Below are 25,673 nucleotides of genomic sequence, written 5' to 3' on the forward strand. Positions count from 1 at the left end.
GCAACAGCACAGATTTCTCCGACAGGAGAGCCATGGCGAGAACCAGAGTGAAAGAGGCAGCGAAGAAGCCAAAACCAGGAGGGAAAAATATGAGCCTCGGAAAACAGAGATGGGACCTTAGGAAGAAATATTCAGAAACCATTGGCTCAATGTGCCTGGAAATGGGTCGCCTCCACAGACGGGAAGCCATCCGTGAGCCTGCCACTCTGCTCCTCCCCCTACGGGCCTGGGGCGGGCCAGCAGGGAGCAGCCAGGACCACTGCCGGGCAGAAACAGGAGGACTAAGGATGCTGTCGGTCCTTCTAGGCTCCTACGCACTGCTGGACCCGTGTCAGGCTCCCCCTTCACCCTACCTGGTTCGTTAGAAGCCACCAGTTCTAACTAGACGAGGCCGGGAAAGGTTCCGGTGACTCTCCTGAGGGCACAAGGCTGGTGGAGGCATATCCAGGACCAGAACCTTGAAGGGCCCCAAGTACCCCCTCAGAGCGCCGCCACACGCTGCCCGAGGGAAACGAGACGTCACCTCCCCAAACAGCACAAAAATTGCAGCCGTCCACCTCAGCTCAGTTCATTCGTGACTGAAATTTAAAGCGGGCATTGGCGCACACGGGCCTTACAGCCTGTTTCTGACAGCCGAGGAGCCAGAAGGGGTCTCCTCTCTTCCGAGGGTCGGGGAGAGGCGCCAGAGGAGGATGAGCAGATTTAACAGAGACTCTCTGTGGCCCGCAAAGCCTCACAGGGCTCCTGTCTGGCCCTTTACAGAAAAAGTGTGTCAACTCCTGGTTCAAAACATGTGCGGAGGCCACACGCGCTTTTTTTTTTTTTTTTTTTGGAGTTACGTTACTAGGACACGGCCCACGTGCCAGGTCAGTACAGGGTGAACTTGGGGCCCTCTCAGCCGAGGGGTACTTAACTGTTCTCTCGGCACAACAGGATTCACAAAGCTGTCTAGGCGGTCTGGAGGGGCGACGCATGGTGAGCGCCTCGGGCTGGAACGCAAGGTCACCTCTCTTCTTGCGAGAGCCAGGAGGCCGCGCCCAGACCGCCCACCCCTCCAGGTGCGCAAGCTTCAGGTCCTCTATTCCTACTCTGATGGGCATTTTTACTCTTCACCTCTCCTCCCTCAACCTTCCCTGGAAGGAAGAAGACGAAACATGAAGTCCAAAGTGGACTGGGGGTAACTTCTCATGTCTTCAAAAGATGGACAAGGCTTGTTTGTAACTGAACAGACACCGCATCCTTAATTAACTTATACGGCAGAAGGCTAACATTAATACAGACTAACTAGGAGAGAATTAAAGGGCAAAAACCATAGTAGGTCCACTAAAAGTGAGGCTTTACGAAGGCACGTCAATTGAGGTATTTGAAGGTGTGTGTCTGTGTGGTATAATTTTCTCTGAGCAACAACTAAAGCAGCAGTAGATAATATATTCTAAACCAGACGATTATGTGGTACACAAATTCACTGGTGAAGATAAAATCCTTTACTTCATTTTCAAGGGCTTAATGGTAGGTTTATATTATAGGAAATCTTGAGATTAACTGGAGGTGGTGAGACAAGTTTACTATGTCTCTTTTTTTCATGCAGAAAGGGCAGCCATTCTGTCCTGTGGACTACATGTAGTTGGTATAAGCCAGTAAATTAAAAATCAAATGGTGTGCGCCCTTAGCCTTTGCTTATGATTTTTTGATCTTCTCCAGTTTTCCAGAATTCTTAAGGTCAACAGTGCAGGGAGGAAAACAGAACTCTTTCTCACACACTAGAGTGCCGTTACCGTCAGACATTCAGGATAGAAGAGGATAGATACTTACTACAGTGTTTTCAGAAAGGCTGATGCTGCCAACAAGATGAGCGCACCAACTCCAGCCACTTGGGACAGTTCCTGATGGCTCTTCTCTACAATGAGGATGTCCAAATTAACTGTAATTCGTTGAGTTCAAAAAGCTAAGATCCAAGGGACTCTTTTTTAAACCAGAAAGACCCACAAACAAGAAGGAAGGAGCAAAGACCCCAAGGTAACCCCAAAGCTGTCTGCTTTCCATGGATGGTGAAGCATTTACTAAAATAATCATTTCTGAATGAATTATGGAAGCCCCCATGTAAGAAAACCTAAGATATCATGGAAGTTCTCCAAGTAAGGGTATGTGTGTAAATGTTATCTGCAAAGGACTGGCATTTTGGACAAAAAGCCACAGTGATGGCCAGTTATCACATGGATGTATACAGTGAAGACAAGGTTCCACTTAATGAGAAGAGAAATTATATTTAAAAACAATTGAAACAAACGAATTTTAAAACTGGCTTCTGTCCTAGAGAGCATTATGAATCAGTCACCTAAACCCCTATTGGCCTATAACCATGATGCACTGCAGAAACTATCAGGGTTGAAATGACAGAATAATAAATTAAGTAAGACTGTCTCAACTTCAATGCCAAACTCCAAAATTAAATAAGCCCAAGCTTTCGTGTGTGTTTGGGGGGAAGGTGTCCAAATTCACTTGGATTTCAGAAATTACGATGATTGTGCCAAGATTAAAAAACAAAACTCATAATGTTATAAAGATAAGCTCCTCTCTGGGCTGAACTAAATAATTTTAGAGTTTAGCATTGTTTTCTAACTTATATCCCAGGGCATCAAACCAAAATTTCACTTCTAATTGCATATTCTTGATCCAAGAAGTAATTACTGAATGATAAATTCTGTCCCAATTCTCGATTATGTATTTAACTCAGCCAATTCTTCATTGGAAATTTATTCCATGCAGAACAGCAAATGTTACACACACCAGTATCTGACATTCAGCCATACAGGTCTACTATCATTTTTTTTTTTCCGTCTTGGGTTAATCTATCAACCAGTGAGCAACCATTTATGGAGTAAGTGGTATGAAGGCACTGGAAAGGCACCTAACAGCATTAAGAATTCTTACCTTATGATGATCACTTTATAATATATGCAAATATCAAGTCATTATGTAGAACACCTGAAACTAATATAATAATGTCTATCAACTGTATTTCTATTGGAAAAAGTTCTCTCCTTAAAAAGTCAAGGAGCAATTTTCAATTCCTTAAGAATTCACAGCACTGGATAATTGATACCCATACTCGACTACCATTTAGTTAGTTTTAAGGTGTCAAAATGAAAAAGAGAAAGTTATCACTCACAGGGTCAGACACTAAAAAACAATTCTGCTAACTTCCTTTGTGGCTTTCCTCAACCCCACATACAGAGTAAATGGTTACACAAGATTTCTTACAAGGCCACAGTACAGAGTTTTGGCGGGCTGATTCTATAAGTACACAATGTACGTTATCTTGTTTTAATAAAGGAGGAGAGGAAAAACTGGAGAAGGAAATGACCTCAGATTCAACCCCTATAATGATCCAGTCAACAGGTGGGAGCCCTCTCACTAATCAAAGGAGGGTAGGGCAGTTAACAGTTGACACTGGTTTTGGTTCCCCCCCCCCCAATCAGTACCTGTTTTCCATTCATAGGAACCCTAATCAAGGCTTTCAGCACAGGTTTACAGAAGACAATGTACAAGGTGTGATCTGGATCACATCGAACCTTCTTAGCTTAAAACTAGTTATCTCCCTTAATTTAATTTTCTTCAAGTGAAAAAAGTAACAAAAGGGGGCATAAACAGGGCGATCGGTTTTTCTATTGTTCTATTTGTTTTGGAAACTTAAACCTGTTGCACAGTGTTGCTTAACTTAAATGTAAGTCTCTTCCCACAGAACAGAACGCAGACCTTTATAATGTCCCAAAGTACACACCCACCTGCAGGTCCCACCCCCCCCTTCCCTCCCATCCCTATGAGCAAGGTGGTAACTCTCACTCCACAAAATCGGGGGTTTACAATAGGTGTGGGCAGTTGGCTGCTGTAGCTCTGCCTGTCCGGAGGGGAATGGGGGACAGAAACCAACCCTGTCACAGGAGATGTATTAAGATTAGGTACCTAGACACTGCCTGGGAAGACCACTACTACAGCCAATTTGTTCTCAGGGACACTTTATTGCTTAATAAAGACCTTGGCTGTTTCTCTGCAACAGCCTCTGTAAAGATAATCATCTTGGAACTGGGTGGGGAGGGCTGGAGGCCCAGAGATGTTCCGCTGGGGTGGCAGATAGAAGTTCCACTTCCAGGACCAGGTGGAAGGAGGTGAAAACGAACTGTTCCCTGAACTTGAAAACCAAACCTTGTCACTTACTGAGGACCTGGGGAAACAGGCACACTAGTATGTAGTTGGTGTGAGGGTAAGTGAGCAGTATCAGACCTTTTAAAATGCACGTTCCTCCATCTATCAATCACACCTGTAGATATTTACTTTCTAGAAATGACTCTCACAGCACATAAAGAAGTACACGATGTGAAATGCAAATGAAAATAAACAGTTTCAAAAATAACTGTAAAAAAACAGATAGCAGAAACAACATAAGACCAGACACAAATGAATCAACAGGCTGATTGATTAAAATATGGTGTATTCATATGTAAGAACAGTACGTACACATTAAAAAGAGTAAGGGAAATCTGCAGGCTTAGCAAGGTGGCCATGAATGAAGCTGTTACTTACAGAACAGTATATATTTAGCATGATCCTATGAATATTTACTTATTTAAATATCAATAATTACATTAAAAGGTACAGGATACTTTTCAAACTATTAACTTTGATTATCTCAAGGGAGTAGAACCAGATGCAGAAGTCATTTCTGCAGCATTTGTTGTTGTTTTTCAATGAGCAGATACCAGTTTTAAAATTATGTAAAGGGCATTTCCATTTGATGGGAAAGCACTCAATTCATTTTTATTTATAAATCTTTGTAAGGTTCACCAGTGGGTCTGAGATTGATAAGCACGAATAAAAAGGGCACTCACTGGAGGAAAACAAATTCTCGCAGGGCACCACAAAAGGGCATTCATAAAATGCTGTCTTCAATGAGTACTTTAAAATAAATAAAATGCCACCTTGAATGTTCATGTCTTTCTTCTGGAGAATACTAAATCAGTATTGAACTCTATACAACACTTATAAGCAGAATAAGGGAAACAAATATTAATACTTCCTTTTAGTACACTGGCAACCAAGGATATTAATACAAAAATAAGTGACATTCACTGAAGAAACACGTAAGTCTACAGGATGCTAGGCAAGTGGTTTTCAAACCAGGTTCCCGGAGGTCGGGCTCCAAGTACCACGTTTTCATCTGCACTTTGGTCAGAAATGCTCCATTGTATACCCTTTATTTACTGGGGGTTCTGCCTCAGACTTAATCTACAGGAAAAACAAATTTCACTTTTCAAAAGTGGTTGTAATTTGCTGTACTAAGCAATGGGAAATACAGAGAGATGCTGGAGCAGTTTACAGTTTAATGACACACCAGTCAGACTCAACGGCAGGTAATTATACTGCACGGTAATGAGGAACAGCACGGAAGGATGGAACGACCAGTGGTGAGTCAAGGGGTCAAAGCTTCACAGTTGAGATGAGTCCAGAAAACGTCCCCCATCAGCAGCAGGGAGAAGATAAGAGCTGCCTGGGGCTGGTCCACCAGTACCTCAGCTACAGAGTGGGATGTTCCACAGACATGATCCTAAAATATGGGGACGTCCACTGTCATCTCCCGTACCCACCCCCATCCTTGCTTTATGGAGCACTTACTGTAAGGGCCACACACCCTTCTAAGCACTTCACCCACAGTTAATTCTCATAACCACACTGTGAAGCAGGTACTCATACCATCAAACACTGTGCCTCAGAGTAAACTCAGAGAGTAAGGCTCGGAGAGGCTCAGTGACTTGCCCACAGTCACAAAGCAAGCACAGTCCCAGGAGTTTGACCCAAGCTCTGACAACACAGCCCCCATTGCTCCAGAAACAGAATTCTGCACCAGCACAGACCTTACACTGCAACTGTGATGAAACGGGGTTCAAGCCTGAACACTGGATTTGCTTTTCCCCCACCTACAGGGAGCACACGGAAGTAAGTCTCTTAAGTTACCCTGCAGCTTAATTCCTAACAATTCCAAAAGTGAGAGTTTTACTTGTAATTCAATGATGGCAGAAGCCCTCATCAGAAAAAAATCCTCCGTATTTTCCACTGTTCTTTCAATTCCATCAGGGTCTCTCTTCAGTTCTCATCAAGGGAGGTGTCCCTCTCCCCTGCCTCACATATGGGACAAGTGGAATCCACCTTGCTCTCAGTCACCACCAATCCAAACCCAAGATCAGCACTTTCCGTCTCACACATCACTTTCAGCCACAGCACAGAAACGTCCAATACTCTCGCCCATCCCAACCACCCTTTAACTTATTTTTCAGACTGTGGAACCAACAGGCCAAGAAAATTAGCTTTGCAATTGTTTTGCTATAACAGATGAGATCATTTAAGATTGTACTTGTTTTTAAAAAAGCGTCAATATCAACTGAAGGCTTTGAACAAGCCTAGGTTACACACAGCCAGACTTCCAGGTGTGTTTTCTTTTAACTTTGTTTCCAGAGCCACCCTATTGTTGGCCCTGATAATTACAGGCACCCATGTACCAAACCACAGAGCAGCACCTCTGCAGCCTGGGGAAAGTGAAGTGCCTGTTACCTGGCATGGGGAAAGGTCCCCATTCAGATCTGAAAGCAAGTGGAGCAATTAATTAATAAAAAGTATAGCTCACAGTAATTAGCTGCAGCAACAAAAATGTTTAGCTGAGTTTCCCCTTTTCATCTTGAGGCAATTCCAACAGACAGATGCTCAGGATTAATGAAGTTTAGTAAGACCTGCAACAGCTGGCTAATTAGTTGGTGAAGAGGAAGCAGTAATGACAAGAGAAAAAGGGTTTTATTCTTGTTATGAGCTCCGGCCTTCGGACAGTTTTCTTAAACTGTGGGGCTAATATCCCACCCCTGGAAAATTCCTGAAAAGCCTCAAAGTAGTCCCAGGGCAAATAAAATGTAAACAAACAAACAAACAAAGGCAAAGAAAGCAAAGCATGAATGCTGGCTTCCCCAGGGTTGATTCAGCAACTGGAAAAGAGTAACTGCAGGAGCCCAGAGGCCACCGCAGCTCAGCACCAGCCAGGATGCCCTGAGAGCAACACCAAATTCTGTCAGCATCAAAGGACGACCACGTGCTGGGCAAGCTGGATAGTTACCATCTTGTGTCTCACTAAAGATCTCATTGAGAATTCTCAATTCAGAGAATCCCTTCCTCCCCAATGCTAAGAATAGTTAAAAAGTTATGAATTATGAAGAACCATTTAATGACAACAGACTACGCCTCTGCTCTCCATCCTGCATTAATCATTAAATTGGTTATGTGTGCATCTCATCCTGGTAACCTGGTCTGCTACTTCTGGAACTGCATGGTAGGAACCCAGGTCCTTTCAGAATTAACTAGTTACTGGCAGTAACATTCTCATTCTGTCAAGAAACAATGAGGGAGGCAAGATTTTTTTTGTTAAGCAGCTGATGGAAATACTTTTTTTTTAAATTTAAGTATAGTTGATTCACAATATTATGTTAAAGGTGTACAGCAAAGTGATTCAGTTATTCATATATACACAACTATATATATTCTTTTTCAGATTCTTTTCCATTATAGGTTATTACGAGATACTGAATATAGTTCTCTGTGCTATACAGTAAATCCCTTGTTGTTTATTTTGTATATAATGGTGTGTATCTGTTAATCCCCAATTTACCCCTCCCTCCCCCTTTCCCCTTTGGTAACCATAAGTTTTTTTCTATGTCTGTGAGTCTGTTTCTGTTTTGTATACAGATTCATTTGTATTATTTCTTAGATTCCACATATAAGTGATATATAATCGGTATGTCTTTCTCTGTCTGACTTACTTCATTTAGTATGGTAATCTCCAGGTTCATCCATGTTGCTACAAAAGGGAGTATTTCGCTCTTTTTTTATGGCTGAGTAATATTGCATTGTATATGTATACCACATCTTTATCCAGTCATCTACTGATGGGCACTTAGATTGCTTCCACGTCTTGACTACTATAAATACTTGATGGCAATACTATTGATTCTCCCAACTGACAAGGCCTGTACTTCAAAGTGCTTTCCCAATAATGTGAATGTATCTGTCCTTTATGTATTCAAGAAACAGGCTATGAAGAGTCAGTGTGGGCACTGAAAATGAAAAGTACCCAGCCAAACTGGGCCAGAAACCTTTAAATGTTGCTGGTTTCCTAAAAGTTTCAGGTGATTTTTTTTTTAGCTCCACGTATAGTTCTAGCTTTAACCTCTGCCACTCAGCAAACCAGCAAGAAGCAAACTCTACCCGTTATGTAACAATAAAGTCACCCCAGAGTAACCTTCACACACTCTGGGTTTTACTTCAAAGAAAAACTGCCTTGCAGCCATCACTGCCTTGAAGAGAATATTCTAGGGCTCCATTTGAAAGCCTAAATTCTTTCAGCATTAGCTTCCTTCCCTGCAGGGGCCAGAGGCTGTTAGATCTAGCCTGGAAACCACTTTCATATATGGATTTAATGTAAATGAAAATATTCCCCTGTTAATTATTTACAGAAGGAAGGTCATACAGGCTTGTCCCAGCAACACCAGAGAGCTGTTCTTGTCAGCAGCTCTTACTCTGGGAAAGGGGAAATAAAACACTCATTCAAGTCCAGCATAGATTTGTGTTTATAACCTGTTTCCAAAGTAAAGACAGTTAAAAGTGCTCTAGGCTATTCAACTTTACTGGTTTAGGATCTCTGTCACATGTACTTTCCCGAAAGACCTGACAAACAATACAATCACTTTAGTCTTCATGCATTGGCCAGAACTGGTTCCGACATTTCTCATCAATCCTCTGAGACTGGCATTGTCTCTAAACCCAAAGGTCAACAATCAGGAGCTATGGGGCCTCACAAAGGTGCTTTTCTTTACAGGAAGACATCTTCCCAATTCAAAAGCGAGACCGCTCGGCAACGCTCAGCGACCCTAATGTGCCCCAGCTAGGTAAGGACCTGGTCTGTCCAGAGTGCTGGCATTAACAGAACAGTAGTTTCTGGCCAACTGTGCTGTTCCTACTGTAACGGGATGAAGCGACCCTCACTGGGTGCTACAGTCCCTACATGCTGAATGTGAAAGATGGGTAGTTAGGTGTTTTCAGAAACATCTGGTGTGTGATATTCTATGGTTTACTCGTATACTATAGAATATCGAAGACACACCTGGCTGTCAGCTGTAGAATCAATCTCAAAAAATGGTAACTGATAATAATCCTGTTTTCTGTCTCTTTGGGTGACACTCTTAAAGCTGTGGCGTACCACATGTTGAATGGAAACTAATGCAATTCATCCTGGTTGCATGCTTGCCATAGCTCCTTCTACACTGTATCTCAAAGGTAAACGAGATCACTTAAACTGTAACAATCCATAAAATAAGCTTTACTCTCCAGAGATCAAAATGGAAGTTTACAACATACACACTCACCACATAGGAGGGTTTTCCTACAGCACCCTCAAAGGAAAATTTCTTGGGGCAAAAAAGAACTGTAGCAGGGACATGGCACCTTTCAGTCTAACAATGTCAGACCTCCCCAAGAAAGGCATTCACATGTTTCTGGACAGAGGCGCCAAGGAAGAGAACAACCCTAGTGTTCACCAACCGAACGATCCCATGATGAATCTTGTGATTCCAGATGCTCAGCAGCAGGATGACCATCACACACACACACACACACACAAATGACAGTCAGGAGACATTCGCCTAGGCTAAATTAAATCATTTCTTAAACTAGGTGGGGTATAAACAAACATATTTCTTGCTTCTTTTATGCCAAATTTACAACACAATGGATGGCAAACAAAACCAAGCTTGTGGTTTTAGGGTACAACAAATAAGGATGAACTGGTGCCCCTCTTAAAGACTGGTTTTACAGCTGCTACAGGGAAACTCAAAAGGTGGCCGGGGGAGAACAGCAGCTGGAAGTCTTCACTTACGCTCGGCAGCGGCCGGACCAGAAATAGGGATTATCTACTTTATTCACACGTTGGAAAACCACAGAACAAAAAGACAACTCGGCCTAAATAACACCAACAAATGCTCCAGCAGCTGAAAATGTTTAAAGTCCAGAAAAATGAGCAAACTCCAAGCATCTGAACTTACATCGTGGGTTTTGGCTCAGCTCCATGCTCCTAGGTGATGCCGTCATCGCTGAAAATCGCTCCAGGTTTACCTTCTGTAGAGCCGGTACCTTAGGAGCCAACATCAGGCTCCACATTTCTACTTCAGGACTGGGACCCCTCACTCCACATTCTCAAAGTTCCTTCACAAATAACTTTGTATGCTGGCAAAAGGCCAGGCAAATACAACAAACACACCACCACCAAAACCAAAGCATCTAAACGACAAAATCTCAATAGTGGTAGAATAGAATGGTGGGTTCATGATGCAGTGACAAATAACTTGTACCACCAGGGGAAAAAAAAATCGAAGAGTCAGCTCAGTACCTCCTATTCTGCCAGAATCACCAAAGTGCCATCAAAGAAAAGGAAACAAAGTCTTCTAAGATCAAGCAACACTTGAATTTTACATTGCATTTATCGTGCTGCCTCTCACTGTCGCTGCCAGTTAGGAGCAAAAGTCAGCAAATCCCTCACAGTTGGAAAGGGGCCAGGAATTTCCACCTCTCAGCAATTGCTTTCACCAAAGCAAGGTTTCCCAGGTGCTAATGAAATGCTAATCCGGGACCTACAAGAGCACGGGCCTTGAGCACTATGGGGGAAATGCTCTGGAGAGGCAGTCCGACAACGTGGTCACAGACTCGGAGTCCAGGCGCAGCCTGCCGGGGCTGGACCCAGACTCTACCACCTACAAGCTAAGCGTCCCTGGACAAAGCGCCCCTTGTACCTCAGTTTCCTCATCTCTGAAATGGAGATAATTCTTACCTCACAGGGATGCTGTGAGGAGCACAGGAGTCAATACATGCAAAGTACTTAGAACAGCACTGTCCCAGGATTAAGTTACAAGACGTTTTAGCTCTATTACTATTACCACCACCACTACCTCAGGGCTAGAGTTTAGGTGGGAACCTACTTTCCTTCTCTCTTTGCATGAGGATCTATTTTTCTTTTGCTTTCACTCTCCTTGTTAGCCTGTTAGTTCCACCACAGGACTAAGTCTGTGAGCCTAGAGAACAGAGAAGCCAGAAATGCTTGTGGTATTTTTTTTTAGCAGTGGGCATCTACCCAGCAGTCTCGGAGGAGCCTTTGGTGAAATGAAAGTTACTGTGGGATGGCCAGTAGTACCCTCCATGCACCCATTTGCAGAGGCCCTTAAATGTGCATCAGATGATGATCTAACAACCCTTCCTAACAGGTGAGTTCCTTGTGCAAGGTCATTTCACCGACATCAGCTCCTAAGCACCTGATTCCCTATACCTGTGCCAATATTAGCTGAATGCTGGCTAACAAAAAGGGTTAGCAAAACCCCTGACTAATAATCATGAGCATTAATAATTGAAATGGAAGGTAAACATATACATCATATCCTAGGCAGAGGCCTAGCCAGTCCCCCAACATGCCTCAGGGTCTGTAGTTCCCTCTGGTCATACCCTATCCACACCCCCAAACACCCATGATCTCATTACCTAATCCTAGTCACATTCAAAGTTGCAGCTCAAATGTCAACTCCTCCAAAAAGCCTCTCTCACACCCCACAACCCAGGGGTGTTACTTGTTTGTCTTAGGACACCTGCCACACTCTACCTAGTACTCTCTTCTAGAGTGTAATTTGAGACCCTGGCTGTCTCTTACCCCTGTTTTTGCAGTGTGCTCAACAGCACTGTAACTTGCTGAACTGTCAACTGAACAGGTGAGATGGATTTGGTGGCTCCTTTAAAGATCGTAGAGCTACAAAGGCGTTCTAAAAACTCATCCTGCCTTCACCCACAGCACTGATTCTTCATTAATTAGGAGCCAGAGGTTACTCTATTCCAACAGTCAGTAGGAACTGGGGAATCGACCAGAACACCTTATAAGTGACTGACTTCCAGATTTTGACAGCTGAGCTCTGAATACAATTTCTGGGTATCAATATTTCTATCACCAAAGTAAAGAAACTGGAGCCAACAGCAATTTTCCTGGGCCTAAGTACACTCTCATCAGTGTTCCAGCTTTAAGTCATTCCTTGAGCCAAGGGAGCAGCAGAAAGAACAGACTGACCTGGGTGATGATGGGGATTAATGCAGACCATCACCATCACCCACCCTTCCCTCTAACTCTGCTGCCATAACCTACACTGAACCAGGTTTTGGAACCTGCCCTGAGCACCAACCCAAGCATGTTTCTTCTGTGCTGCAGGTTAACTCCTGTCTCACCCAGGAGAAAGGAAGAAAGACCAGGTTTCCATGACTGCCTAAGCAGAGGCATGTCAGGACCAGCTCTCCAAATGTAGGTAAGCACATTTTCCCTCTTTTGGTTCAGAGGTTTGTGGGCAGGTTCAAATGAGTCCTTGGTACCTTGAAGCCGAGCAGTCTGCTTGCTGCTGAGTCCCCACCACATCACTTCATCACAAGAGATGCTTGGCTGCAAGCAGCTCATCTCCAACAACTCAGAATCAGAGCCCTCACAGTATTAGCAGTGGGTCTATATCCATGTCCATGCCCTGAGGCTCAGTATCACCTGAATTTCGGCTGTTACATGGCTCAACATCCCCCCAAACAGCCCAAGTGCATTCACCAGACACTGCATCGACACGTGGGTGACTGTCAGTTCTGGCCTTCAAGGTATGCAGATGTGTTACCTGACCCTGCAATGCCACGCCCCTTGCAATATCAATGGTAAGCAAATTAGCAGCTTGTGTTGTTTTTAATGCAAGGATTTACTCATCAATTGCAACAGTCTTCATTAGAAATTGACATGTGAGAAACCTACTGGTAAGCCTTCCATTTTCAAGCTGTGCGTTTCATTCAATGTTAGGTTAAGTGGTACACCTATGAATTTGGCCAGATGCAAGTAAGAATGATTAAATACACGTTTTAAACAAAATTTGAAACAAAAATTAAAATCAATAAAATTCAGCCATGTGCTGCCAGACACATACACTATGCCCTGCTCTCTGCCTCCACCTATTTAGAAAAAGCATGTGCTTGAAGTTCAAAGGAATGCTGAAAACGGCCCCCTCTTGCTGCAGAATTTCATGAAGTCACCCAGTTTGTCACTTGCTGGGTAAGAACCTGGCCACCTCATTGCGCCTTTCTGATCCTCAGGCTCCTGAGTCCACAGAGCAGGTACAATGCCACTTACCTCACAGAACTGCTGGATGGAAAAATTGTATGTAGTTGAAGGCACCTGGTTTATACCTAGTTCAGGCTGATAAGCCCACAAAAACTTCTTTTAAAAAAGTCACGTTCAGAGCAAGAGAGAGCAGCTTGTGGTTTAACTTTTACATCACAGGAACCACTAGATTCATGAGCGATGTGGTTGTAAGGGTGTGACCTCCAATTCCAAGCCAGACAGACCACACGGCTCTGGCCCACGCAGCACCCCAGCTTGGCGCGGGGTGACACGAGTGTGACCCATCCTGAGCACAGGTGGGCAGCACAGTAGATCATCAGCAACCCTGGGGGCCACACCCCGGGGGAGAAAAGCTGACCTCCAGCGGCAGGAGGAAGGAAACCACACCATAAATCTCACACCTAGAGGGGAGGATGGTTTCTGAGGAGGCAGCGCTGAGGGAGATGCTTCAAAGCAGACTCAAGAAAATGTGTAGGCTGTTATAAGACCTGGTCCAACCGCTCCCTCCGCACCCAGCCACACCTGGGTCCTCCTGTGAAGACAGCTACCTCCGAGAGGCAGTGCAGTGTGGGGCTCTGGGAACATACAGCCGGGTGTCCCTGCCCGGCCCATCACTTACTGGCTGGCTGGCTCTGAGCAAGTTGCTTCACTTCTCCAAGCCTTGGTTTCCTCATCTGCAAACAGAGATAACATCTGTGCCCATCTCTAGCGTTCTGGGCGTGCAGTGAAGTAATGCACATAATAAATGGCACAGAGTCTTATTACTGAATAAGAATTTAATAAAATGCTGGCTGTTGTCACTCAAAGTTCTCAGCTTCCTACGTCAGTGGACACCAGACCAGCTGAGTGGACCTGAGCACAAGGACGGCCTCACTGTTTGTTTCCCTACCAAAAACTTCTTAGAATCAATTAGGAGTTTGTGTTTTTCAGAGGGAGTTCACACATTATGTAACTGATTCTCACAGCAACCCCAGGAGAGTGGGGATGGCTGGCGTTCTCTGCTGCGCGGGTGTATAAAGCATCCCTCTTCCTCACACACATCCATTCAAATCCTATTACAAAAACGTTCTGACTGGTCTGTAAGCTTCCTGAGGACAGAGATTGAAACTGGACCCTAGTGACTAGCAAAGAGCTACACACAGAGGCCCTCCATAAGGCAGAATATTGACCAGGGGTTGTGTAACACCATTCATTATTCTAATGATTGGGCTTCCTACTCCAACAGGAGTTTTGTTTGTGGGTTTTTAAGGCAGGGAGCCTCAGCAGATCAGTTACAGTGTGAATTCCCCCTGGTGGAGGGGGAACAGAAACAGAAGATTCCAAAGCAATTGCTGAATCACAGAGTGACCTGTGCCTCATTTTCCTCTCCCCAAAATCGCTGAGCAGAGAAGAGTGGCTCCTTACCTTATCCCACAAAGAGGGCTCGAGGGCCTGGGACACTATGTGTGCGGAGAGCTGTGAGCTCATATGAAAATGAGGTAAGAAAGGTCATCTTAGAATCCGTGGGTGATGACAATGGCTGAGAGGAGCTTCTGGGCCCCTCTCCCAGCTGACACCCAGCAGGTCTCGGCTCCTCTCCCTCAACTCCAGCCTCTCCCTTCCCAAAAAGCCATCCGAATTTACTACCCTGATGAAGAGTGCATGTGGTCCCAGGGCCAAGAACTCCTAGTCGCGCCTGGCTACAGTCAAGCCCACTAAGGAACGAGTATGACTTTTAGAAATTGCTTCCTTGTGTTTCAAGGGAAAAAATAACCTCCTGTCTCAAAACTGAAATCATATTTATTTGCAGATGAACACCAATTTTTTTTTAAGGCGGGAGTAGAGATTAGAAGGCACTGAGGGCTTGGGAGTAGCAGTTCTCAGGCCAAAATTAGTTTTCTCGTGGCTGTTTCTTCAGTTTAAAAGGCTACCCTTGCACATTTCTCTGGTATCTAAATTTGAGGCCCACCTTTATTTGCTCAGAGTATTATTAACTGCCTGGCTTCCAGAAAGGCATTACTCACACGGTATCACCGTGAGCAAACGCATATTCGCGTTAGAGAAGTGGCATTTGTTGTATTTACAGTCACACAATATAAAACTCTGAATGGCTACCACACCTAGAAGAACGGACTGCAGTTTCGCGCACTTTTACCTCTTTTGCTGTGTATTAGCATTACCCTTAAATTTTTCTCCTGGTCCAACTGCTCTTGCTCACATCCCACTCAAAGGAAAAAGAAAACAAAAATGAAGCAATAACCTGATGCCTAATTCATTTGGGGGGAAGAGTTCCTCTCTCCAAATCCGGTAGTCCTGTGGGTTTCCCTCTCCTCTGCTTTCCACCAGAGTTAAGTAAATTCCCCAGTGCCCTGCAGAGTACAAGGGCTCTGTGAGGGAGGTCCCTGGGGTCCTATCAAAATTTCATTTTATCAGAAAAGTAGACAGACTGAGATAAGCCCTTCCTAAGTTATAGTTTAGCTACCTCACAGAGCCAAAATCATTATCATGAGTGATTCATTCCTTCATTCAACACACTATTTACTACATGGCTGGTGAGGCCACCTCTTTCCTCAGGGAATAAGAGGCAACAGGGAAGGAGAGCCGCTAACTCACTTTAAAACAGGTCTGTGCATTACTGCTTCATTACTTGACTCATGTATTCATATATTGCTTTGTTTATGGGCCAAGGAAGGGATGCAGGGATGAGCTAACACACAGACATCCTCCTCTGTCCTCCACTCATAGTAACAGGTGCTTTCGTACATCACCCAGCTTGCCTGGGACTCAAGGAGTCCCTGGACATGGAACGCTCAGTGCTAAACTGGGAAAGTCTCTGTCAAACCAGGATGAGCTGGTCACCTGACTTATATAATGTCCTAATTCAAGCTTCCCAACCACCCCAAGGGCTCCTTATTCTTCCCAGTTTTTACAGAGGAAGAAAATGGGGCTCAGTGAGGTCACTGGTGGAGCCAAGATTTGAATGCTGCCTTATGTAAATCCACAGCCTGCGTGCTTTCCACCACCCTCGTGTTTATGAAACGAGAGCTAAGATGTCCTAACTTCAACACAGCCTTCTCACCACTGCCAGGTTCTGGCCACTCTCCCCGACTGCTCCCCCAGCCACTGCCGCCCACTCTCTGCCGCAGACTCTGCAGCTGGGATCTCATCAGCTTGGCGGTTGTTCGCAGATAATACATTATCTCTCTCCACCACTGCAAGACTGATTTTTTTTTTATAGCAAGTTGTTTAAACCTCTGTAGGAATAAACGTCTCCCTCAATAAAAATCAGGGCACCGTTCGTTTTTAAGCACCAGAAACTCACTTTGCACGAGATTTGTATTCACCTCTCAACTACTATATGTTCAAGCTAGCAATCTACAGAATCTCACTGGCATTTAACAGTTCAGACTTTCAAAGACTCCACAAAAACTTTTAAAAGTTTTTCTTTAAAAAAAAAATCTAATGCAAAATGCCAAGGCTGCATTCCAAAGGATAACCACCATCTGCTTGTCAGTGTCACCAAAATACCGTCAATACTTTGTGTAAGGATTTCAGGCCAAACACACACACACACACACACACACACACACACACACACACACTCCTGCAACTAGTTGTACTTAAACTGATAGTTCTCACTCCAAAACTCCATCACAACTGCACTCTCAGTTGGGGGGGTAAAATTCACCCAAATAATGACACAGCCTGTGTAACTTCCTTGCCACCAGGGAAGATCAGGGCCTCTGGACTTTTTATGTTCTGCTCACATTCTTCATGAATGAAGCGTGCCTCAGTGATCCTCAAATTAACTTTCCACTTGCATCATTTAAGCGTTTAAAAGAAGACTTTAAGGCCAGATCTTTCACAAGGCCTTTGTGAGACCAAATATAGGCCAGTCTGTGTCTCCATGCTACTGTGCGTGATTACTGGATTTGCTACTTAAAGGTCCTGTGCCTCTTGAAAACAAGGTTGGGGGAGAGAGAGAGAGAGAGGCAAAGAAAGGCCTTTCAAAAGCACACACAGTAGAGGCATTCAAGAATCTACAGAGGGCAGTTAAAGTGAGTTTGGCCACGGCCGGCATCTCTGACAACGTGCCGGACGCCCTGGATGCGGCACTAACCGCTTTGCATGCTTTTGATGAACTTGGGAGAGGCACTGCCACCGTGTCCTCAACCTACATCAAAAGTAACCAGACTCAAGTGACTGCCTCCAACCCTGTGTACTTTCTAAAGGGGAACGTAAAACGGGGGTGTTTCAGCTGGGTGCACTCTCAGGCCAACTCAACGCTCTTCTAAACACGCTGAAGGAAGTCACACCCAGAACAGGTTTCGGGGGTGGGGGTTGAAGCCTCAAGTTCAAAAGTCTTGCCCTGCAGGGCACTGCTTGACCTCCCTAGGACCTGTAATAATAAAGTCTGTCCCTGATGACTGGGGGCCAGCTGCACACCAGGTACTGTGCCTGAAGAATTTCCATGGAGAATCTCACTTATTCTTCTGATAACCTTATTACATAGAACTCATATTACCCACCATCCCACAGGAGAGATAGCTGGCTCAGGCTGGTAAATAAATCGTCCTGATTTGGAAAGCAATTTGTCAAGAGGCATAGAAATACCACATAGTAAAAGTTTACAATGTTAAGTAAAAAAAAAAAAAGATACCAAGACAAAACTAAATCTATATAATGATTATAATAACCATGTTAAATTGTATGTAGAAAAGAACTATCAGAAAGTTAAGATTTGTTGGGGCTACAGGATTTTACATGAATTATTCTTTCATTTGGAGGTAACATAATATGACTGTGAAATAATAAATGTAAAAATATTCTGGAGTAATACAAAGAAGAGCTGGAATGTGACTTTTGTCTATGAATAACCTTCAACCCTGCCTTTGAAGGAACACCATCTGAGTCACCTCCTGACTGCTGCTTTCACGACCCACGCCCCTTCCCCATCAGAAAGGTTCTGGAGTGGCGCCAGTCTGGAAGAGAAGTCACTCATCTTCCCACCCCTTTTCTTTCTTCTAAGGGGCAAAAGATTTTGGCCGACAAGTTGTAGCAGGTGCTTTTTCTCCCCTACCTAATCAATAACCAGTAATTTTGAAGCTTCACCTGCAGACTCACAGGAAATGAGCACTTACCAAGTAACAGACATCTAATGTATTTCAAATCCACCTTTAACACCAAAACCTGAAGGCACTGCTGGGTAAGTCTGACAAACGTGAAATTGGACCAAAGTCTGACCAACTGCAAGACCAGCAACAGTCTTGCAGTTAGGACCATTTTACTAAGATGGAGTGGGGGCAGGAAGGGAGTATTTTTGCTTAAAAAATAGCTTAAAAGTATACAAAAGGTTTAAGTCATGAATCAAGTATGGACTGAATAAGCCTCTACTTCCCAGGACACCATGTTGAAATTCTGGAAGAACATAGATAATGTAGCCCAGAGTATTTCTGTACATTAATACCAAATGGATAGATGAAAAAAAAACCTGTGTTTTTTTTAACCTCACAAATTTCTAGAACTTCAGGATTAGCAAGTAAGAAAATCCTAGCCAAATTCTACAAAGAATTTCAAAGCTAAGAATTAGCCAACCATGCTTTAAAGCCCTGTAATCTGCTGGGGTAACACTAAACTCCCTTTAATTAACTATTATTCATTTGGATACTAGATTATTTTTATAGTCACTTAAAGGACCCAGTTTACTTTAAAAAAACACACATACAACTCCTTCCTTTAACGCAGACTATAAATGAAACACAAATGTGAAATCTCAGAAAGGTCACAGCGTTTCTAGGACTATTTCCCTCTCGGCCCATGGGGAAGAGGGGCAGGCAGAGATGATTTCCAAGGCAGCGCTTCTTAGACTTGACTGTGCATACAAACCACTTGGGGACCTTGTTAAAATGAAATTATATGAGTCAGGAGGTTTGGGGTGAGCCTGAGACTCTGCATTTCTAACACACTCCCAGGTCACCTAGAGACCCCACTGAGTAATAAGGTTCTAAGTACCTTGCAGTTCAAAATTCAAGAAGGGTATGTTGTTTCCAAGTTTCTCACCACAACAATGCCACAGCCTCCTAAATGGCCTCCTACTTCCTCTCTTGACCACCACCCACCTTCCACAACAATCACTGTACTCAGGAATCAGATCAGCCTGTCTTTAAGGGAAAAAAAACAGTCCGAACAAGTCATTCTTGTATTTAAAATCCTTCAGTAGCCTCCCACCACCTGCCTTACTTTCCAACTCTGTAACTTGACACATAGGACCATGCATCCTCTGGCATTTGTCTATTATCCTTCCTCACTCTGCACTCTAAACTCTGGTCACCCTGGCCCAGCTTGAATTCCCCTACCTGGGTCCCTCACCTGAACCAAGTTTACTTCTCCACTTGCTTCTATTCATCAGTCAGCTCAGTCAGCATTTCCAACATAGCTGAAACACACTTACTCACACACTTCCTAACCAGAGGACAGGTGCTCACTGAAAAGCAGGCAGTCAAAAATATGTGTTAATAAACAAGCAGAACCACAAACGCAAGCCCTATATTGCTTAGATCAGTTTCATTTTATGATCTTATTTCCTAGGAGTCTTCTTGCTTTACATAAAGTAGCCCAGATTGGTGACCAACTAACGTGCCTTTACATGGCAAGTCCTTTGCACCCACGATATACAAACAACTGCCAAAGTTGTAATTAAGCCAATCAAGCAAAGAATATTGAAGTTAGAAAAAGGCTTTACAATGCCCCTATCATTTATTTCCCCTGTCATCAGTTTTTCATCACTGGGGCTTCTAAGCGTTGACAGAAACTTGTCAGGCCAAAGGGAGACAAGGCCCTCAGATCTAAAAATGGCTGAGGTCTACCTGGTGTATTTTGATAATGTGCACAGGAGTGATTCCAGTTGGAATAGATGAGTGGGTGTGAAGCCATGGTCCCCTGGAAACCTGAAGCTCTGACACAGTGTTAACCTCATTTGGGAGCTGAGGTGGCTGAGGCCCACGGATGTTAGATGGCTCCTCTAATTCAGGAGGGTAGAGTTCATTCCTGACTCACTAAGTTCCTTTTCCACTACTACACAATTTTGTTCTAAAACATACTTTTCCCCAACTCTTCATTCTTCAATAAGAAATCAGATACAATACTTGCTCCCATCTGGGAGGAATTCCTGCCATGTGTTCCTCCCAAACCCTCCCACCCCCAAATTACAAAAAGTATAGAAACGATCTCAGACTTACAGTGCACCAGTCACCTGGCAGGCTAGCTAAAAACTTATTACTAGGCCCCACCCACAGAGTTTCAGATTCAGAAAGTCAGAAGCGGGGCCTGAGAATATATATTTCCGTCAAGTTCCGGTCATGCTGCTGCTGCTGCTAGTCTCATTTTGAGAACCACTGTGATAAAGCAGTCCATAATACTAACTTCATTCATTTACTCCTTAACAGATACTTAGTGACTGCTACGGGTATATCAGACTTTTTTCTTTATGCTCCCAGACTTTGTAAAATGTAAGGAAAAAAAGAGGCAGAGACTCAAACCGGAAACAAAAACAAAATCAAAGGAGAATGACCAAGTGCTCAGACTTTAAATCTCAAAGGAGAAGAATCCCAGCAGAGATTCTGATCACCTCTCCCTCAAGGAATACTGAGAATTTTAATGGCATCTGAACTGAACCTCAAAAAAATGACCCCGACACAAGAACTAATTCCCAGGGGCAGAAACAAGGAGAGCAGGGTCTCAAGGCCAGGAAAATGCAGGGGAGGTCGAGGGCACCATGGGTACCGTGGAGTAAGGAGCAGCTGGAGCTGGAGGTGGGAAGGTCGACTGGAGTCAAATCCCAAGAGATTTTGCAGGAAGGAGATTCCTTATCAGGGCCTGCCCTAGGGAGCTGATGCAGCTGCATGGGGCAGGGGGGAAACGCTTTAGGAAACCACAGAGAAGCTCACACAGAGGAGGCGGCAGTAGGGCTGTGAACAGATGCCTTCCCAGGCCCAAGGCACGAGAAGAAGTGAAAAACTGGGAACACAGTCATTCAAAAAGCTTCCTCAGTAGAAGGGTATTCAGAGTCCCGTTATTTCAATGCCCCAAGGAAAGCGGTGTCTCCTCCTCAAAAGGAGTTATCTATTACCCTCCCCTTCCTCCTGACTGGTCTCCAAGAGTGCTTTCAGCAGTCCTCCCAAACACTGGACTTAAGCTCAAGGAATCAGTGTTCCTTGTCTGTCAGTGTTCCTAGCCCAACAAAACCCGAGAGCACCGCATGTCCCGAAGCAGTTCTGAGCTCGTTAGTTTTAACGCAGTCACAATAGCTGGGTAACTGTGTCATGGCTCATGCCTAACCCACACTTTGTGGTCCTACAGGAGGAGATCAAATCTAGAGTCAGAAAACTTGGATTCCAGAGATAGCCTCATACTGGTTGATCTCAATCCAATGATTTGTTTATTTATCTACAGAAAGTAATAGAATATCTTTTATTCTAGGATTATTAGGATTATTATTAATCTAAGGAAATACCCGCGTATTTAGAACTTATTAAGTACTAGATTCCATGCTGGGTACTTTGAGTAATCTCATTTAGTTAATTAAGCATGATGATACATACTAACGTTAAGTGCTATACATATTAATAATAACTGGTAGCAGTAGGGGGACATCATTCAAAAAGGATCCCAATTCACAAACCCATTAGGAACCTCTAAATTTTGAGCTGAAACTCAGGTAACTGGTGAAAGGAGGGTTTGTTTTTTTTTTTTCAATTGATGGCTTATACTACAAAGCTTTCTGGCCTTAGAAAGTCCACAGTATCATAGTACAATATTGGCAGCTATCCAAACCAAAACCCCAATCTTTTATGCTTTCAGTAAATCCAGGAATGCTCTTATAAATCCTGCCCTCTCCCCCAAAAAACCAGGGTTATCATTTGTCACCAAACCTTTTCACTGTCACAATGGGACCTATTTGAAGGCTATTACTTTATATCTAAGAACTTTAAGTTTTCCTTATGACAAGCAGGTGTAAACCCAGCAATCTTTCTCTAAGGTTTAAGAAATCACACAAGAAAAACATCTAGGTACCGTAACAATCCGGAAAGTTCTTCTTAAAAACCTAAGAATACATTTTCATCATGATCCATGGGTGTAAACCCAGCAATATTCTTTCCCTAGCAGTTAAGAAATCAAAAAATGAAGAAATTAAAGGCAACCCTGAGACAGCATGCAATAAACTCCCTCCCATGGCCTGCAACTCTTCAGTCTCCCTCTATGTCCCCTCCCTCCCAGTGAAAACAGGCCACTTCACAGCTCCTTCTGGACAGTGGGACAAATTCACTGAGCCAGAACAGTTAAGAGAAAGCACCTTCTCCAGAAACACCAGGTGCTGGAGTCAGGGTCAGGCTGCAAAGGAGGCAGAAAAAGTTCATTTTGATGCTGTTACAACTCCACTCCATGGCCAGAACTGACGGAATCAGCGCTCTACGGGGCTGGTAGGCAGGCGAGGGAAGGAGCTTGGGGCAAGCATTTCACAAGGTCACCCTGCCTCTTTTATGGCAGAAATACAATATTAATATCTAGAAGTCTGGGAGTAGAAATTTCGAGAACAACAATGTGCAGCCTGACATCAACAGTACCTGGGACCCGGGACAAGCTGTTCAACTCCATCTTATCTCTCAAACCCGGGGGGGGGGCAATATGGGGGTAAGGGATTAAGAGGTACAAACTATTACAAATAAACTACAAGGATATATTGTAAAACACAGGGAATACAGCCAAATATAGCGAATATTTATAATATTATAAAGTATAACACAAATAAAAAGTGAATCACTATATTGTACGCCTATAACATGTAAACTGTACATCAACTATAACTAAAAACTTTAATTAAAAACTTTAATTAAAAAACCACCTCATACATGTGCTGTGAAGACAAGATGAGACACCACAGGCAAAGCTCCTGCTAACTTGTCTGGTGGCAAACACCCCAAGAGACCTTTTTCCCACCAACTCAATGAGGAGCCAAGGAGAAGCATTATGGAATAATGGAATGTAAGTACAGTCTTAAACTGCAGGAAGGATTTCTATCAGGAAAAGGGAAGGGCAGGGCCCTTGAGGCAGAAAGCAGACTATGAAGGCAAAACCCAGGGCTGGGTTTCATGAAGAGCTGCAGGCCTGCACACCTGGAAGATTTATTTGGTTGGGTTGGAATGTAAGAGCTGGAATCGGAATTTCGTGGTCTGGGGCCATTTGGAGGAGGGTCCTGAGTGCCAGGCTGAGGAGCCTGGAATTTAATTTACACAACAGGCAGGAGCCACGGTTTCCGAGGAAGAGACCTAGCAGGAGGTCTGCCTCATAAGGAGTGGAGCCAGCTGATGTGAAACTGGAGAAAAGGTATCATCAGGATCCTCTGTTACGACAAACACATTTTTAAAAAAACACGTGAGGTTGAATTCTGTTTTGTTTCAGCATGCCTCTTTTAAAAAAGAAAAACCAAACAATGACTCCAACTTTATAAGATAGATGAACAGACTCTGAGGAAGGTGGTAACTTAATCTTGCAGGTGAAAAACGTGAAAGAGAGCTTGAGTGCACGTTGGGTGTGCCTGTCAGGTGCCTGCTCCGTGTCAGTGGGTAATGTTCAAAGCCATCAGGGGCGGAAAGTCCTGGCTGTGGTCTTCTACAAGGAGTTGTCAGTATGCAAGACATGCCTCTGCACCTCAAACCCTTACGTCAATGAAGTTTATTTTTAATCACACTTGCTTATTACTTACCAATAAATCTCGAGAAACAATTTTAATCTAAAAGACCAGACTCATTTTAATATCGTATTTCCCTTAGCTAAAACATCAAAACTCAGTCTGATCCCTCCTGAAATTTCTAGAATCCAGTGTGAAAATATTTGAAACCAACAAAAATGCAAAAATATCTCCTACAAAAATTACAGTACTTTCAGACTCTCAGGTGTAGACGCTAAATGAATTAAGTTCATATAAGAAGCACTTAAAAAAAAAACCAGTACTGATTCAGATGAGCCGTTTGACAATAGAGGAGTATAAGTACTAGGAAAGATTAAAGAGGAAAAAGGCAGCTTAGTAGGCATGCACAAAATTAAATTGGCAGATAGAATCTATATCAAAGATGTGATGACTGGAAGAACTACAAATACTGAACAGTAAGTAATAAATACCAGACTGTGAGTGGAAGATGGGGATGGGAAAAGGTTATCAAAAATATTCCTAAAGTTGCTTAAAATGCAGTCAATTCCATTTGTTACTAAGGACGATGCCAACTGTTCATAATTCTCCTGGGATCCACCACACTTGAGCGTTAATTCACTTTCTCAGTTCCTCAACATGGGTGGTTTTCTGTTATAGAAATACCAACACTAAACTTGTGCAACCCTAAAACCACAATATTTAGAAATAAGAAAGTTATCTGGAACTAAGTTAGGGTACAAAGGTCATTAAAACAAAAAAAAAAATCACACAAAACGTGAAGCTTGCCCCTTTTGAAATAATCTCCTTGGGAAACACAACGTAAAATATCAGAGGCACCCCACTTTTTTAATTTAAATTTTACTTTTCCAGAGAGGACGGTTTAAGACATTTCCTGTGTGTAAGCTCCACCCTCGTCAGTGAGCAGTTTTACAGCCACACTCCAACCCTTCAGAATAACAGCCTTTTGTTATGGGTGGGCCTGTGGGCACACTCCTCCCCACACCTTCTTCTATTTTCTATTTGGTTTTGCATTTCTTCTGAGACTGCAGGAGAGGGCTGGCTGGACACTGGGGACAGGTCTTCTGATCCAGGATCCTCATGGGTGCGCTCTCAGCAGTGGGACACAATGAAGGAGGGAGCCTGGGTCGTTTGAAGAGGTGCATTCTGAATTCTCAGAATCTCAAACCTCAAACCTCAAACTCTGGGCCTTTGATCACACATCCAGAAGATAATGGACACCCCCCCAACACACACTCATCCATTTACCACCTACAAGTTCCCCTCACCACCCCTGGCCTCCACTAAGTTTTCCAAAAAGCAAATTCTACCTTCAGAGAGCTCAAGAGGAATGACGCAAAGATACACAGCCATTCCCTAGAGGGAACGGAGCTTCCCCTGAGCTAACTGCCTCAGGAATGCAGCAGGCCCAGCAAATGTTTAAAATCACGTCCTGCTCTGCCTCTTGTTTTCCAGAAAAGTGTCATTACTGTCAACTATTTCACAAGACAAATAAACCTGTGAATGAAAGATCTCCTCCCCCCTCTTCCCAGTGAAAACATTCTAGGACGGAGATGCTTCCTTCCTTCCTCCTCCTCCTCCTCCTCACAGGAACCACATTTGTGGCACTAACAGGAGTTAAAATAAGAAACATACAAGGTCTGCAAAGGCTACTTTTTCCACTAGAGCCATTCCCATCCTACCACTTCCAGGGGCTTCCTAACCGAA

At 43.7% G+C, this 25,673-nt stretch overlaps 1 protein-coding gene across 3 annotated transcripts in view; it reads right to left on the bottom strand.

Annotated features, from left to right (window-relative positions):
- Window positions 1-25,673, bottom strand: part of SPTBN1 (spectrin beta, non-erythrocytic 1) — a 184,600-nt gene that overhangs the window by 75,037 nt on the left and 83,890 nt on the right. The gene's annotated exons all lie outside the window — the stretch shown is intronic.

Source organism: Vicugna pacos, chromosome 15 (assembly GCF_048564905.1).
Source record: "Vicugna pacos chromosome 15, VicPac4, whole genome shotgun sequence".
NCBI lineage: Eukaryota > Metazoa > Chordata > Mammalia > Artiodactyla > Camelidae > Vicugna > Vicugna pacos.